This window comes from Sciurus carolinensis, chromosome 2 (assembly GCF_902686445.1).
Source record: "Sciurus carolinensis chromosome 2, mSciCar1.2, whole genome shotgun sequence".
Classification (NCBI taxonomy): domain Eukaryota; kingdom Metazoa; phylum Chordata; class Mammalia; order Rodentia; family Sciuridae; genus Sciurus; species Sciurus carolinensis.
Genome location: NC_062214.1, coordinates 99,914,761 through 99,931,020, shown reverse-complemented (window position 1 = coordinate 99,931,020; position 16,260 = coordinate 99,914,761). Strand labels below are relative to the sequence as shown.

The following is a 16,260-nucleotide window of genomic DNA, read 5'->3' as shown; positions in this document are numbered from 1 at the left end:
TCCAGGCACAGTCAACTAAATCTAAAACAGTTATTATTAAATAGCATAGTTAATTTAATAATTGCCCATGTTATTCTAATGCAGCTAGCAGAATTGGGTATATGATTGTCTCTTAGGTCAGCTTCCAGTGATAAAGGGAAGATTAGGCATTCAGGCATTTCCCCAAAGATGATGCGTGCCCCACACAGTTAGTTGTCAGTGCAGTGGTGACGGCCACACCTGGCAGCGTCCACTGTGTATATCTTCTGTAAGCTAGGGCTGTGGCTCACTCTCACAGAGCAGAGGGAGCTACAGCAGCAGCAGAGGGAGCTGAGCCGCTCTCCATGCAGGAGGCTGGGAATCTCTCCGTGTCGCTGCTGCATTCCCAAAAGCAGTGGTCTCTGCGATGTGTGAAGTTCCTCGCACGCACTGAGCCAGGCTGCTCTTCACCCTCAATTGTTGATGAGCCTGTGTACTCCGGAGAGATCTCATTTTGCTTTCTTAGAGAAAGGGATGAGAAATGAGCTGCCCAAGGAATTTGGCAATGGGAAGAGTGAAAGGCACTTTCGTGCCAGCAGCTAAGTTGTAAAATTGCTTTGGAGGCTACCCAGGGAGCACGAAAGAATTGACAAGAAAAGAACAGACACCGTTGCAGACCAAAGGCATGCCTGGTTGCTCATGAGTCCGGTCGCTGGGACGCAGCCTCTGCTCCTGCTCTAACTATTTGTGGCTGAATAAAGGAAAGGAGACTAGAAACACAATTGCAAGTGGTTTTTCTGAGAGAAAAGCACATACACCCCACAGGAGAGGAGGAACAACCCAGCTGGCGTGTACATTTTTTTTAAAAAAAGGAGAATCCCTCAGGTATGTTCTGTATCCTCACTGTCTGCACTGCCTTATCTGCATGTGATTTTGCGTCTGTCTTTTCTTGTTGATTCTTTTTTGTTTGCACTTTCAACCACAAACCTGGGATTTTCTTAGAGTAGTAGATGCATTTGTAAAAGCTCAGCTGTCCTGCGTTTATGATAATATGACTGTACTGAGGATCACCTCAGTTTCCTCAGTCATTCCTTTATTTTAAATGCAGAATGACAAATGCTTGCTTAATTCCCAGTCAACTTTCAGGGGAATATCTGCATTGGGATGAAAAGGACTGGGATAGAAGGCTGAGATATTCCCTAATCTCTTGAGTTTTGGTGGGAAAATTAGAGTCAAACAGAGAAGAAAAGTTAATGGCTTCTAGAAAAGGGTTAAAAGTCAAGATGTCATGGATGAGTGTTATGTCAGCCAAGTGTTTTTCCAGCTCAAAATCCAGTCTGGAGCAAATTGAGCTTTACTGTGGTTCTGCATTTCTAGCTCTTGATCAGTCCTTCAGCATGAAGATCCTGCAGATTTACTTTCAGATGAATTGCTTAAATTATGTGCTTGGTTCTGTTTTACAACTGTTCTATGGGGCTGAAGGAGGCAGTCTAAAAAAATCCTTTTAATCCAGCAGCATGAGTAAACCTGAACTTCTGCAATTACATCATCAATATACTTGTATAATAAAGAGAAAGACAGATATGGCAACAATAGTAATGTTGGCTGCCTTTACTACCTAGGCTGAGATGACAATGCTTACAGTCAATTTTCCTTATTAGGCTTTTAGAGAGAAAAATGAAAGAAGTGGGTGGGTAACCCACATAAAAATGAGTTTTTTAAAAAAGAACTCTGTATTTCAATAAAAATTAAGAATATTATATGATTGTGTAATAATGTAATGATTTTTTAAAAATAATCTTGTCATCTTTTACTCTTTAATACTTTATTTTCATAAATGTGGGTTAAATTGACAATAAGTTATATGTTTGTGTATTTAAATTAAATAAACTTTTCTAAGGGGAAGAAACAAGAATATAAAAAAGTTTGTTACATATTCGTATGTATATAATACTTTATAGATTTTAGTGTTTTGTTAACACAAAGATTTAATACTAAAACTCTTGGAAACTGACTTTTAATTATTGTTGGTCCTACTTTTTTATGATTTAAAAGTCCAAATGGAATAGTGATCAATGGGATTTAAATAATCATTTATGTTTACTGTAAAGTAAATCACCACCGTGCTCTTTGAAAACTAAAATCTCATTTTTGCCAAATGGTAGAGACCTGGAGTATTGAATTAGGCTATACAATGAAATGACATATCATTTGTTTTAAAATTTTACACATTATTATAATAATAACAATGTCAAAATATGGTAAGTCGTTACAGGCAACTTTTGAGACCATAATAATGATAGAAGATGGACAGATTATAAGTTTGCATTCATTAGTAGAAAGTGAAAAATCTTGTATTTTTCTTTCTTCTATGTTGGCATCTTGTATGGGGAAGGTAACTGTAAATCAAACACTACAGCAATAATACAATAATAATTTTACAGAATCCTATAAAGGATTATTTTTGAAATTCAGAAATTGATGTAAGATAATCTAAAAGGATATTTGAAACTCTCAATGACAAATGAGAGTTGCTTTTTTGAACTATAAAAGTTTATCTTTCCAAACTTCTACAAAATTTTCTTGAGAAAGTAATTTCAGCAGAATTGTGGACTGAATGTGAGGGTGGATAAGTAGATAGAGGTTTAGTTCCTAAGCATTCAATTATTTGGTTTTAGACTTCCATCAGAGAGATTTGGAAACTTTTCTATAGATCATCATTACCATATGCTTGGTAAACCAATGCCCAGGTGAAACAGGAAGTAAACACATTAGATAGGCCTAGAGAAGTCACTTTTCATGTGCTCATTATTAACAATGTAGACTGTATTCCTTCCTAGATCCTATAATAGCGTCTATCACTGCTAGTCTTTAAATATCAAGCAATGAAGTATGTGAAGCACAGAACTAGCTGCTTAACAGTGCATACATCATTGCAGACAGATTAAAGTACAATAATTTTCCTTTCAAAGAAAAATTACACCAAGTATATGTGTGTGTGGTGGTAGTGGAGTTAGTGGAGAAGAGAATGTACTTTGATGTCTTCATCATGTAGAACAAACCTGTGTCTTTGAATATCAGCTCACTTTTGGTGAGATGATATCTTTTCTCCAATGAGATGCTTTGAGTACTTTCATTTCGTTTGACCTTCTCAGCTATACAATGTATAAACCCTATCATGAGCTCTTTGAGGCATTATGCCACCTGTACCTTGTCTTCTGATTTTAACACCATCAACTTATCTTATGTATTCTTCCCATCCCATATTTTTTTTTACTACATAAGGACTTTCTCCAGAATTTTTGAAGATATTGAAATCACCTTGCCACCTGACAAAAGTACTCCTACTTCTAAGTGAGAAATTTTAGGAATTTCAAATGCATGCTTAAATTTGTTTCTAAAATATGCTTTTACATATCAAAAGCTGCTAACTGTATTATAACTTATATACCTAACAGCAACTTACTTGGTTTTAGAATAATATAACTCAAACTGTAATTACAAATTTAAAGAATTATATTTTCACCTTTTTGTTGTTGTTACAAATTACTTCTGGATATCAAATTGTATTTCATGTGCAAGACTGCAGTTCCTCTCCAACTTTAAAAAAAAAAGGATTTATTAATAGCTCTCTCAGCCTGCAGCTTTTGAGTGTGCAGAAGACTGAGTACCTAGTTCTGTAGTCTCCACAGAGATAATGGATGCCACAGCAGTATTCACTTCATTGTGGCCTTTTAAGATACAGTTAGGAAGAGAGAAGTAAGTGTTCTAGCCTCCAGAGCAAAAGTCCTGCAGAGGAAAATGAACATGAAGACACACTGAGTCACAGCTCCTTCACTTGAAAATCCGGTTCTGATCCAAGAGATATATGTGTTTACTATCTCTTGTGTACTCTAGTTATATTGTATATTTTAGTCTCAACATACAGAATTTATTATAGTTTTGATATACGAGTTTTATATTGCTCTTCCTATATATAGAGTTAGAAAAATATTTTGTAGAAATAAATGTTGGATAGGAATATAAATTTAGTGTTATAAATTATACTCATGGTTTTTAAAGTATGTTTAAAATGTAATCGAAAGAGATGGGTTTCCCTTCAAATACTTTCTTGTCTGTCTTAGGCTTTTGCTATTCCCATCTTTAACCTGTCTCTACTACTAACAGTCAGTCTTCATTGGTTCATGTCTTGTGTTCAGGATAAAACATATTTTGTTTCTAAGCATTCTGGCTCTTGAGAATCTGGGTGCAATATGTCTTTTTGATACAGGAAAAATGTTTTTCATGGAAATATTTTGCATCATGTGTTTTATAACTGGAAATAACATACTATAGAAGTAGTTTTTCCATTCATAAGCAACCTAAAAAATTTCAATTAAAAAGGAGAAAGGGAAAGAATAATTGATGGACGGGGTCAGCTTTTCTATTTCACAGGAGAAGAATGGATGACTGAGGCATGTTCCTGGCTAGGACACTATTGACATGATCCCATGAAAGAGTGGACATGTTTTGAATCATAAACTGTTAAGTGTCATGCAGTTGAAAAAATAGAAAAGATTGTTTTATCAATGAGAAATTGTAAGTAAAATTTGGGAGTGAGTTAATTCTAGAGAATGAAAGCACACAGTTCTAAGGAGTCAGAGTTTTTGCTATCTAGTAGAAAACACTGACATATATAAAATCCTGGCTCAGTCTCCAACTTGCTAGGTAAACTTGGGCTGTTGCTTTCCCTGGAAGCCTTGGTATTCTCATCTGTAAGTCTGTCTAGATGCTTATGCAGATAGATCCTTTCTAGTTCTTTGACTCAGAGATTTTATAAAATCTACATTATACAGACTCTGCAGGATGGGCTTCATTTGAAATGTAGCTACAAAATTATTTGGCTCCGATTAACTTCTCTTGAGAGGCTAGAAATGTGTAAATAGCACTTGCTTGCCTGATAAACTGAAGAAATTATATTCATCCTTTTAGAATTGAGCAAAAATATGTTAACTTGTTTTCCTTCAGACAACTACACAAAAATATTGGCTTAATGATATTCCATGTAATGATATACCATCATCCCTAAGTTTCTGATGGGGGGTTGTTCCAGAACACCCCCGGACACACACAGACATCAGAAATATGTAGATCCTCAGGTTCCTTATTTAAAATGGTGTAGTATTTTTATATAGCCTAAGCACATCCTCCTGCAAACTTCAAATTATCTCTAGGTTACTAATAATACCCAATACTTTAAAAATGCTACATGAATAGCTGCTATATTAGATTGTTTAGGGAATAAATGACAAGGAAAAATTTTTACAATTCACTACAGGCAAATTTTTAAAAGATAGTTTTGATATGCAGTTGGTTGAATCCATGGAAGTGGGACGTGTCGATATCGAGGGTCAACTATATATTGTAGAAGGCCCTTTATCTGGTGAGTCTTAAAATATTTGCTGCAGTTTTGATAGATGTTAAAATGCTGCTGTTTGGTTAACAAGAAACAAATGATGTTAGGGTACTTAGCTGCTCCCAATTTCAGAGTCATGCATAGAGCACTGTTTTTTAAATTAAAGTGTATTCACATACTCTACTTAGGAATTACACTAATTTCCTCTCTCTTCCTCCAGCTTTCTTCCTCTCTGGATGGTCACACTCAATAAGAACATGCTAGGAAAGAGGGTCTCTTGGCTGAAGAGGCAAACTAAACTAGGGAAACTCCTTAAACCTAAGGAGCATTTATATTTCTTTTAATTTCAAAGGAGTTTAATTGGCAGGAGGCAAAATATATAGCTAATTTCATATATATATAAATAAAATTTTAATTTATTCCTTCTTAAAAAGGTAATCCACAGGAGATAGTGCTTAATTACCCAGTAAAGTGCCACAATATTGTTGGAGAAATATTGCAGAACATAGTTTTAAAAATAATAAATGGTAAGAAACAGAATGCTTAATAAATAAATACAGAAATTATAGTAGATGCATAAACTCATTGCTATCTTTCTCCCTTTAGCTTTGAATCCTACTCGAGCATTCCCTGTTTCTATCTGCTGTCTTGGTGACCTGAATTTTGTCAGTGACTACCTCTTTGGAGGGCTTTCCACTAACATGTCTCATCAAGTTAAGAGATTTCAACTCCAGCAGTTTTCTCTTCCTGATTTCCTCCTTCTCTTAGTCTCTAACCTCAAGGTGTTTTCACTGTCCTATTCTTCCTCATGGCTTGTGTCCAGTTAATCACCAACTCTTTTAGCTTCTTTTTTATACATTATCTTCAGCCATACCATATTTACCTTCTCTTCCTATTGTCACCACACTAGTTGACTTTCTTATCAAGTTATGCCTAGAATACTGCTGGAATCTCCCAAACATTGTGCTTGTTATGAACTTCTCTGAGCATCCATCTGCATGTTACTGCCAAACTCGTTGTCATAAAAAATATCATGACTAAAACTTTCAAGAACAGCATATTGTTTATAAAATAGAGCCTAAAATCCTATGCACAGCAAGAAAAACCTTTTACAAGCAGATCCAAGACTGTCTTTCTAGTTTTACACTTTTCCCTCTAGTCCTTTATCCAATCTCTGCCCCAATTACACAGATTACTTGTAGACTCCAAATATTCATGTTATACAATTCCATAGTACTAAATGAATTTCCCAGTTCATTTCCTAATACATTGTGTACTTTTCTCCCATGGTGTTGACCTTCAGTTTAAACCTTTAATGTTGCATGCAACTTTTAAAAACTAGCTAAAGTTTAAACCACTTAAGTACAGTATCTATGCAAACTTGCTCTCTTATTTAAAATTTCTACATCTTAATTCTCAACCAGAAAAATAGCGACACCATAAAGACCATTACTTCACATATTTTTCATGAGAATTAAGAAATAATATAGAGTGAGTGTTCAATGAATACCAGCTAGAATTAATTGTAGTTATATTTGTATTTGTAACTTTTGGCATGTGAAAGGTGGTTGCTCAGTAAATATGTGTTGGATTTTATATTTAATTTTTATTCTGTGCTCTTACCTATTATTAGAGGCAAAGAGTGGTTGGTGAAGGAGAGAGTCTGGTATATCAAGTAGAAAATAACAAGAAGGAAAAAACTCATTAAATTCAGAGGGAAAACTTAAACCTTTCCTATGTCCCGAGATAGTAATGATCTCACAAATTACATTTAAGACACATTGAAATAGCTTTTAACAGCCTATTTTTGATGAAATCTAGTGCCCTGAGATCCCAGGATAATCTTATGTGTGCTTTCCTCAGAATTATGGCAGCAAATCTTAATGACTTCATATATTCAGTTGATGTAGGCTTCATGAAGAATCTACCACTGACAAATGCTTCTGAGAATTAAGAGAGATTGAAATTGACCAGCAGCTTTGATTTATTCTCCCAGTTCAGAGCTCCTGATCTCAGGAGACACTCACTAACTCTATTGTGAATGCCCATTCAACTCATGGGCATAACCATTACAAGCAGAATAGGTAGAGCTGCAAGGGAGGTGGAAAATGGACATTTAAAAATAAGGGAGCTGAGCCAAATGATAATAAAATTCTTATGTCTTAAAAAAAAATAAGGGAACTGTCTACCTGACGTTATCTAGATCAGATAATGTTGTCACAAGGGAGGTCCATGTCAACTTCTTTCTTCTTGGTCCAAGCTCTACTCTTTTTCTGAGTTTGGTTTAGGTAGTAACAATGTTTTCCTCATTGATTCTATATTCCATAGCCTTCCTGACTTCCTCTGATCTAAATCTTCCCATTTTGACTTCAGCTGATAATCAAAATTGTAATCTAACTCTCTCCTATTTTATTTATTCAACATACCCCCATTACTGTTCTCTACCAATGTGTCTCCTGTCCTATGGCACCCAGTTCCCAAATGGATTCACCAATATCCATAGTTACAGAAATAAGTACAGCAAACATCCAATGATCTTTTAGTTTTCTGGAAGGAATTCTTGGAGCATCTGCTTATTTCAAAATAGAAGGCAATGTGCTTGATTATAGATAGGTGCATTCATCTGTGAAATTTCATAGGGGAAGGAAATTTGTCAAAAAAATGGTGAATGAGGAGTCTGAGGAAAATAAGCCTTGAATTCTTCCTTTGAGATCGAAAGGGCAAGGAATGTCGCCTGGGAGAGATGAAGTATGGACAATTCTAGAATCTACTGAGAGATAGCTTGATCTTAGCTTTGTAAGCTTTTCTTGTGAGTTTCAAATCTTCACAGTACCTTCTTCTTTAGACATTGGGCATGATAAGCTTTGATAAACTTCTTTTACAGCTGGTTCATGTTGTTTGTAGTTCAGGCCATGTACACCAGATATTATTTGCTGGTTGTTGTAAACATGATATAAAACATCTTTATATGAGAATGAAGAAGATATTTCTTAAAATTCAAAAAATTTTAAAAGTCACAGGGTGTGATGCAAATTCCAAATTTCAAATTGAGTTAAAATCATAAAATACCAGATGTGACTTTTAAAATTTGTAGAGCACCAAGAAAGTTTTTGTCAAAGTCATTAGATTCTAGATGTCTATTTTTCATTTGCTTCTCAATTAATCCACAGTTTGTCTCATTTTCCATTGTGAACTGAGTCTCAGTTCAGCTACCTAAAACTTATAGAGGAGAGATGATTTACTGTAATACATAATACCAAATGAAAATGGACCAAAAATCAATACCTGTTTATATTCTAATGCAAAAAAATTCTGCTGCTATATGCATATGAAAATTACTATTGAAGACAACTAATTTGGAATCTAATAGACATTATGGACTTCTGCTTATCAGGCATTCAAATACTAGTGAACATTTAATTTGTGAAGTTATTTTAGAAGGAAGATAAATGTACTAGTGATAGTTGATATTATTAATATATTAAATTAAGACTTGCCATCTTTTGTCTGCAATATTATATAATAATTACATATTCATTATATAATGAATACTTTTTAATGCTTCCCCTTAACAATTTCTGTATTATAAAATATTAAATTATGTTTATCATAATTGTTTTTCAATTTAAAGCTTTTGATTATTTGAAATTCATAAGCAGATATTTTGGATAAATAGGTATTTTCTGTTAGGTAAATAATACAATGCTAATGATAAGGAATGGTTAGTGAATAATTATAATTTTGTTTTATTTATTTTGGGAAGTCATAGAAGTGATCCTTTGGAAAGTAAGTTAATTCCTACATGTATTGATTATCAGCATTGAAGGAAATATTCTATACTAATATCCCATACCTGTATCCAACCATCCTTAAACAGGAATAAAAAAGAATAAAATTATTCAAGAATAAAATTATTATTTTTCCTAGAAAAATAACTCAAAGCCAGAATCCTACTGAAGGGAAATAAGAGCTGAAAGACAGTACATTTTTCATATTCCTGTGTACTAATAGATTTATCTTAACTGCATTTTGCTTAGGTTAGTACTGAAATGTGTCTCTGGCTCCTGAGGACTCAGCAGTTGGCCATGGAAGAAGTTAGACAGGAGTGTTACAGACAACAGGAGAAAGTCCAGCTTGGATCAGAAACATGACCACAAAGTTCACACTGTAGCATACCAAGGTTGACTGTTCACATTTTCTGTCCTTGCTGTATGCCTTAGGCTATCTAAGGGACATCTCTCTATGTTTCTGATTGAGAAGTGTATCTCCAGTCCCTTGAGCTAATGCTTTTGTCTTAATTAGATTACTTATAAAACACTGGGAGTCTGTGGGTTCTTTCTGGGTTAATTACAGAGCTGTGAGCAGCTTTTGCTGGCAAAATGAAGTTCAATTTCAGACCAGATGTGTCTGGGTAGGTTTAATGTGTAGTCACCTGTGTGGAGGCTCAAAGGTATGACTTTCCTAACACCCCTCCCTCACCATCCATTGTGGTTTGAATTTCTAGTGCCTGTCCATGTCTTCTCCTTTACTCTGCACTAGATTGTGAGATTCTAGAAAGCCTGGTCTTGTGCTATTTTTCCTCTTACTGTGAAACTGTATTAGCTACGGGGATGGGTGATTGAAGTAAAATGTTTCTAAGGGGATACAATATAACAAATTTCCTGTGTTTAACACTCCTAAGAAAAATAGTTCTTGATATTTTAAATAAGAGGGGATGGCCTTTATTATACCGTTTGGACAGAGAGAATATTCCAGACAGAAGAAATGCTTGTGGGGAAGAAGTTGTACATGGAGCACTGGAGAACATTTTTGTCATTATGTAAGAGCCTTTGGGCACTTTTTAAGGCTTTTTGGAAGAAGTGTGGAAATGAATAAAAGGAAACCTATGGTCAAAAATTCTTAGATCTGTTGTGGGAGGGAAGCATGAACATGGAAGGACTGAATTATAAGATTCCATGTTGCAACAGTGATGGTCCAGTGAGGAGGAAATGAAAATACCATCTATCCCGCAGATTGGTAAAGAGATGTCTCAGATTAGAATAAAGAATATTTGGTAAGGACTTAGGGCTATTGGTAAGTCTGAAGTTCATGGAGCAGACATCAAAGAGCCACTTATTGATGGAAGGAAAATAGTATTATTTATTGAATTGTTTCCTTAAATAACTCTGTTTGGATATTACCAAGGGAAGGAACTATTGCTATTTTGCTCACCATGTATCCCCCAATTCTATGATAGTTCACAATGCATAGATGACACCCAATAAATAGTTATCAGATGAATGATTAAAGTATTGATCTCTTTATAATTCTGGTATGTTTAAGAGCTTTTGAATTAAAATCCGGATTTTGGTCTTGTTAGATGTCTCTTGAGTCTACCTTTGTCATCACTAGTAACCTACTTTGCACTGACCACCATGCAGGTACTGGGGTTACAAAGGATTGTTTCTTAAATGAAGTGCTTATGGACTTATGGAGAGAGGAAGACAACGATGCCATGTATGGTCTCAGGAAAACCTTACAAGGAAGTGTGAGCTATTTCTGTAATATTAGCATACTGTTTAATATTTTGGAATCTGTTAAATACCTCCTCTCAAATGGGATCAGATATTTCTTATCTAAACACTGGCTCAGTTCACACTTATCAATGAAGACATGGTTCTGCCACCTCAATTACAATCTATCAACAAGCTATCAACAAAATCTGATTAATGAACACTACTTAATTGCTTTTAAAAAAATCTAGGCAATCTTTCTTGGTTTCTGCCTGAAAAAATAGCCTGGTAGAAAATGCAGGAATAAAAATAGGAAAAAAAAATATATATACATTAGTACAAACAGTTCCTGAAGATAACACAGCAGGGCAGTAAGTAGTCTTAAATTAAAACTATCATTACTCTTGCTTCACTTATTTTGCCATTAAGCATATAGATCTAGTTTTGGGCAAATATAAGATGTTTGTGTTTTGTTTATTATATCATGTAGAACCTGTTCTTTTGTTTTACTGTTGGATACAAAAACAGCCAAATACCCACCAAAGTGAGTGTTATTTCTTATTTTTTGTTTGGATGTTTCTTAATTGATATACTATATGGATTTCCAAAATAAGTGCAAGTTAAAATCAGTGTTAAATTCCCTGGGGAACTGACTTTTGTTTTTCTGGAGAATTGTGCTAAAAATGTCTGTAAATCAGTACCTATGTGTTGATTTACCTATTTTTTTGAAGTATGAAGTTGCTTGTATTAATGTATATCTGGACTTAAAAAAAATATTTGGCAGCATGGCTACTCAGTTAACTGATTGGCTTTAAAGGAGCTGAACCTTGTGCTAACGGGTTGCACTATCTTGGCCTTGCAACTAAGTTTTGGCAAGGATTTCTCAAACTGTCACAATAAAGAAAGGAGAGGAAAAACTGGCTTGAGAAATCTATTGATATTCTGTATCATGTTTCTTTTGGTGATCTTGGCCATTATCCCTAAGCAGGGAAATGAGGCCATGGTTACTTGGTTGGGGAAGAACTAGTAAATGAAATGCAGACCCACTTATCTGAAAGATCAACAGTTCATGATAACTGTATCTCTGCTGAACTATACATAGACTTGCCTTCTTACCTTAACTCAATTCTTCATGACATTTTTTAAAAACTAATTTTCTATTAAAACATATGTTTTTATATCCCATTCTCTTATTTGATACTTTTTAATTGATTCTAAAAATGCAGATAATTATTCCCTGTATTAGTGTGGCCATTTACGAAAGAGAGGCCATTATTAAAGAATTATAGGGCTTCTATTGAACTGAACAAAAAATTAGGAAGAAAAGTGCTGAGCAGGAATGCATGGGACCAACTGTCTTGCCCTCTGTTGGCCCAGAATTGGTGACAGAACTTCAGCTTCAGTTGGTATATTTGTATTTGTGTGTAAAGGATATTTGGAGTCATACCTAAATGGCATATGATGAAATTTTAAAATCTTTTGTTCTATTATTTTTTTCAGTAGTGATAGATAAGCATATTTTTCTACCTCTTATTCCCTTCCCAAAATTATAAATTTTCTTTATACTTCCTCTTCTATAGTTTGGATAAATTCTAGTAAAGTCTGAATCTCTAATGAAAGAAAACTGTCTTAAAGGGAAATAAACTAGATGTGTTAGGAGTAGCAAAATAATTTTTGCTTTCTCAGAAAGATTTCAGGCCTATGAAGTTCTTATGATTGGGATAAAATTAAAAATACTCAAATGCCCTTATCCTCCTTCTCAACATGCTGATGCTTTGTTACTTTCAAAGTCTTCTAATATCTCAGTAATGAATTTAGATTGCATAAGTTATTAATATCTCTAGTTATCAGATTCCTCCAAAGAGTTGCAGTAGGTTAGAGAAGACCTGAGTATATTGAGCACTGGAGGCAGAGAAAAGAACCATCAAGGTAGAAAAGATATCTACAGAGGATCGTAGGGTTTGGGTAGCAAAATTCATTTCACAAACCCTTGTATTTTCAGGGATAAGCATGTCTGTGCCCCATAACTCCAATATTCAGGCCAACTGGGTAAGCTCCATTTGATACTAGTAAACCTTTCATTTAGGATGGTGTTCCATAATTGAGATACCATTGGAAAATGGAGAATCTGCCCTGAAGAAACAATTTATAATAAGGATTCATCAAGAATAATTTCTTAAGTTTTGGACAAAATAGCAATGCAGGGCCTTTAGAATATTTAGTATATTTATATTTAATATATTTAGTAGTATAATTAAGGGGATAAGTAGGCAATTTAGATTTAAATTAATTCCCTAGTATACATAGGCACTTTTTATATTTTTCAGCTTAACTGTGCAATACAATGAAATATAGGTTTATAATCTGTATTTTAGAATTGTGACAGGCTAAAGATATTTTCCTCTCTACAATAAGTATAGTGCATTTTGTAGATTATTGTCATGATTAAAAGATAAACATTTTAAATGTTTAAGATGTACCTCAAACAGAGCAAATAAATATTACAGGACAATTGTAATTATTCTTCATTACTCTTTAAACTTTGTATGCTACTTATGATATGTTGTGAAAGTAAAATATATTTTGTAGATCTAGAGTCACTTAACCTTGAAACCCAAAACTAGGGCATATTCAAGAACGAGAATGGAAAAACTGAACTGGTATCTGTGCCAGTTCCCCTCATTTGAAGGCGATTCCTAGAGGTTGACTCAGCAGAATGAGCACCTCCATCCTAAAGGCATTGCACACTGGCATTCATTCCATCCACTATGGGTGCCTCTCAAACCCACTTGCTTCTCTCCTCCAAAATCTGGCTGTTTTATTTTCCTGGAGAAATTCACATGAAGATTAGTATTGAAATAAACTAAAGCCCCCTCTAATTGTAGATGGTCTCAAGGCCACAACTCATTATACTGTCAATTCTAGATACCTCACGCACACCTAAGGCTAGTGTCTCTGCTGATCTAGATGACCTACCTGATGGGGTGAGCTATATTATGATCCCTGAAAAATCTGAGACTTTGGTCATTTTGCGCTTCTTGTCCATTTACACTCAAATTGGGCAAGAAGTTCTGAAGAGTTTTCTCAGTGGCTTATCTGGGTGTCAGATGGATTGATCCTTGTCCCCATTGTGCATTTTTAAGCCCTACCTTCTCTTAATGATCAGAGTCAATTCTTCCTGCTTTAGAATTACCTAGTGACAACCATATCTTAAGATGGCATGTATTTTCCTCATGTCTCCTGAAAGACACAGTCTCTTTCTGGGATGTAACGCAGGTCATTTATAAGCACAGAAAATGAAATTGTGGGGATGGGAAATGTAAAACTTCCAAGAATACATGATAATGAGAATGATAAACAGTAGGCTCATTCCTACTTTCACATCTTGGTTCCTAAATCTATGTATTCTATCTTCTGGGTATCTGATAGACACAGATTTAGAGTAGACACTGCATTCTGAATTATGGGACTCATCATCAGGGTATCATTTATAAGTTGGTGCTTCAAATGTACTTTCAAAGGCTACTTCTTTATCAGACTGGAATCTTCTAGGCTTTGATGTGACAGGACTAGTAGAGTCTGTGGTCATGGACTCAGTATTGTACCTCTACTACTGTTCAGTAGACCCCTAGTGCTAAAGTAAAGTTTTATGAGTGGGAAAGTCAAATTTTCACCTGAAATTGTGTTGATGCCAATTAAAACAAGGCATTGTCATTTTCAGAGTAGAAGTCCAGTGAAATCATTGCTACCAAATAGCTGCCCAGTCTTCTCGGAAGGCATTGTATCATTTGTTCAGCATTGGTCTCAATTGTTGGCAGATTGTATATTTCGCAGCATCACCCCCTAGGTCAGCCTTGTAAATATCCTTATGGAGGATGTACTCAACCTCCTGATCATTCGTCCATTATTTCTTTCACTTCTATAAGTTAAACAAAATCTGTGGATATAAGAACAACTTCTCCTCTATTTAAATTTGTATAGCTCCTATTCAGTCAAATAGTAAAAAGAATCCAGAGCATAAATACTCTCCCAGTTCCCACTTGTGCATATATGTTGATGAAATCCTACAGCTTCTTCAAGATGTTGTCTCTTCCTTCTCTTAACAGACTCTGTGATTCATCAATAGGATTATGCTATGACTTTTATCCTAGTTATTGGTCTGGAGGTCCAGGGGATGTTTGTGGTAGATCTTGATGGTAGATTAACAGATTTCCTTTCAAATAAGAGATCTTTATAAGATTTTCAAATAAGGATGGATTGCTAGACCCTAAGAGGGGTGAGAGGACCACTTTAGTGTCTCAGAGGATTAAGAGAAATCTAGAGTTTCCAGAGTTTCAAGTTAATTTACCCAGGTCTCATCCAATGATGCACAGTCCTATTTTTCCATTTAGGGCCCAACCTCAGCATAGCCAATCTGTTTGAATTGAGAATTAATCCTTGTCTGGAGTTATGTACTCTTATGATTAATTCCTGGGCCTAGTGCTCAGCTTTTCCTGTACCTGCAATAAGAAGTGATAATCTATTTGTATGGTAACATGGTAGTCTGCCATCTTTGCATTTACTCTTGGCCTTTCATTGTCTCTCTCCACTCACCAAGAGACTTTAGCAACAATTATTCTATTTCACACTGCCAATCACTCCTTCCCATGAAACTCTCAAATACCTGGGATATGTATACATTAGTTCATTTCTTTCTCCAAGTATCCCATCCCAGTATATACCAGGAAAGTACTAACAATTACACTATTACAATATGCCACAGGCATCAGTTTTCTACATAGCATCAGTGGTTAAATCCTCATAGAGATAAAGTAACTCATTTAATGTCACCTCCTCAGTGTTCTCTTGGTACCAACTTTCTTAGGTCATCTTCCTTCAGAAACAGACTATGAGACAGAAATATATTTCTGTGCATAGCTTCTTTTGGAAAATACTGAGAAAAAGTTGAACTGCAATGCATTTGCAGTAGAATTCTCTTCCAATCTTCGTAGGAAACTCTGCTGCTGGAGTGGTCTCTATGCTAAAGCAAGAGGGACAGGAATTTGAGTCCTCTACATCAATTTGTCATTCAAATGTGGGTTGCCCTTGAGGAGGGAGAATGACCTCTTGACCAAGGATTATCCTCAGAGAGTGACTTAGCTATGAGCCCTTAGTAACCAACACAACTCTCCTTGGAAGTAGAAGCAATGAGTAACTAAATCTTGATGATATTATTTGAGTGGCACACCACAACTATGAAACATCATACGTTTCCATTGATTCTGAGGGTAGACTCAGATGGGAGAATGAAATGTAAATATTGTGATTGACATTACACTAAATATAATTCCATGGTGTTCAAAAAGTCACAGCCTCAGAGCTATCCCTTCCTTGTCCTTTCTTCAAAGACACAAACATTTACTCAGAGGATTTTCT

The 16,260-nt window shown here is 35.1% G+C and overlaps 1 protein-coding gene across 1 annotated transcript in view; it reads left to right on the top strand.

Moving 5' to 3' along the window:
* The first annotated feature begins 314 nt into the window (after positions 1 to 314).
* Positions 315 to 16,260, top strand: part of Unc13c (unc-13 homolog C) — a 613,741-nt gene continuing 597,795 nt past the window's right edge. The window contains 1 exon segment of the mRNA XM_047537684.1: positions 315 to 843. The gene's annotated coding sequence lies outside the window, so the exon portion shown is untranslated.